Below are 2500 nucleotides of genomic sequence, written 5' to 3'. Positions count from 1 at the left end.
CGCTCACACACACACACACACACACACACACACACACACACACACACACACACACACACACACACACACACACATTTTTTAACTTGAATCAACTAAGCACTTTATGTTTGTTAGAGTCACATTTCCCACCTCAGTCTATCAGTTTAATTGAGCAAATCTGTAGACATTCATCAGAATAATTAATTATTTCTTCATGACTACTAGCAGATTGAGAAATAAGATTCGTTCGAGATAATAATAATTATTTTTATTATTATTATTATTATTATTATTTTTGTTAACAGTCTAAGACGCGTGGTATTGTATCATGTTTCGCATTGTGCTACTGCCATGTGTTATTATCACGAATTATGTGAGCAGGCTTTCTTTGCTGGGACTGTGCATGTGTTTCCTAGCACACTGCTAGCTTCTGCAGGATGATTCATAAACATCAAAATAAAAAAAGACCAGTATTGTTGATTTGTAGCACCATATCATTGCCCCCCCCCCCTACCCCCCCCCCCCCCCCCTCAACCCCCCCCCCCCTCCCCCCCCCCCCCCCCCGTTCCAAATTTTGTTTTAAAGCGACAGTTGCATACTGCGTTGACAGTCTCCTGAATCAGGAAGTTTTGTACTGAATAATATATGGTCACAGTTCGAACACGCGCACGTACGCACACACATACTACCAAGCACAAAATACAATAATATGTATTCGTTCAATCCGCTTCTATAGGTTATAATATTGATTTATCTTAATCTCGTGTTATTGTTTTTTTTTTTTTTTTTTTTTTTTTTTTCCTAAGAAGAGAAATGACAATGATCACGTATTGAACCAAATGGAGTCTTCAACAAAACGAATAGACCAAACCAGGGGTTTCCTAACTACCAATCCAGTGTGTGTGTGTGTGTGTGTGTGTGTGTGTGTGTGTGTGTGTGTGTGTGTGTGTGTGTCAGAAAGAGAGAGAGAGAGAGAGAGAGAGAGAGAGGCAGAGAGAGGCAGAGAGGAAAAAAGCATTCCCGATTAAAAACAAGGAACCGTAGCTTTCGGCCATGAACTGTGCTAAAAACCACAACGCACACTCCTCCTCCTCCTCCTCCTCCTCCTCCTCCTCCTCCTCAAACGCCACCACACTGGGGAGACAAAACGTTCCCGGCATCGGCACCGGCATGGACATGGGAATCGGCAACGAAAAAAGAAGGACCCTTTACTACGTGGTGCGTCCATGCCGCTAGGAAGTCCTGGCAGTCTGGGACAGTTCTCTCGCTACCTGCAGGTGCGGGAACAGCTGGAGCGGTGTCGGAGGTTGTAAATTCACAACTTAAATTGCAGACTATAAGCACCCTAGATCATAAATAAGAGCCGGACGTCTACACACTTGCTGCTGCCAGACTGTAAATTAATCTTAGCTCCTTAACGATCTCTACGATTTTACTGAAACAAACAGCGATAAGAGACAAGACAAGACAAGACACGTTCTTGATTTCCCAGGTTGATAGATTAACACGGAGCTCTGTTGTTGCTATTCTCGCCGTGGCGAAGATACACACCCCTATATTAAATAATAGTTTTAGTGGAGTAATGGCCTAGAGGAAACGCGTCCGCCTAGGAAGCGAGAGAATCTGAGCGCGCTGGTTCGAATCACGGCTCAACCGCCGATATTTTCTCTTTCTCTCTCTCCCCCCCTCCCCCCCACTAGACCTTGAGTGGTGGTCTGGACGCTAGCCATTCGAATGAGACGATAAACCGAGGTCCGGTGTGTAGCATGCACTTAGCGCACGTAAAAGAACCCACGGCAACAAAAGGGTTGTTCCTGGCAAAATTCTGTAGAAAAATCCACTTCGATAGGAAAAACAAATAAAACTGCGCGCAGGAAAAAATGAAATGGAAAAAAAAAAAAAAAAAAAAATCGGTGGCGCTGCAGTGTAGCGACGCGCTCTCCCTGGGGAGAGCAGCCCGAATTTCACACAAAGAAATCTGTTCTGATAAAAAGAAATACAAATACAATGCTTATGCCAAATTTATGATGCTTGTATCACACATAGAGAAAAGATGCACAAACACAAGAATTTTGTTTTATTGCGAATAACGATAAACAAGTACACTGATAGAGATACACACAGCAATAATCGGATAAATTACAATGTCAATTGAAGAGTGTGGGCGAGAGAGAGAGAGAAAGTGTGTGTGTGTGTGTGTGTGTGTGTGACAGAGAGAGAGAGACAGAGAGAGAGAGAGAGAGAGAGAGAGAGAGAGAGAGATAGCAGCAGATAGATAAAGAGAGAAGAAAACAAAGAGAGAGAAAGTAGAGAGGGAGAAAGAGATAAATAGTGTGGTGATGGAATAGTAGAAGGGAGATTGGTAAAAAAAAAATAAAAAGAAGAAGAAGAAGAAGAAGAGAGAGAGACAGACAGACAGAGAAACAGACAGACAGACAAACAGACAACCTGCCAGACACAGGCAAAACAGTCACAGAACAGAGGACCAGGCCTGTCCCCTTGCACACACACCCATCCCCCT

General features: G+C 43.4%; 1 protein-coding gene across 1 annotated transcript in view; it reads right to left on the bottom strand.

The window, feature by feature from the left end:
- The window catches only part of LOC143274774 (uncharacterized), a 170870-nt gene that overhangs the window by 165651 nt on the left and 2719 nt on the right, over positions 1–2500 (bottom strand). The gene's annotated exons all lie outside the window — the stretch shown is intronic.

This window comes from Babylonia areolata, chromosome 29 (assembly GCF_041734735.1).
Source record: "Babylonia areolata isolate BAREFJ2019XMU chromosome 29, ASM4173473v1, whole genome shotgun sequence".
NCBI lineage: Eukaryota > Metazoa > Mollusca > Gastropoda > Neogastropoda > Buccinidae > Babylonia > Babylonia areolata.
Note: the sequence above shows the minus strand (reverse complement) of the source record. Positions and strands in the feature narration are given on the sequence as shown.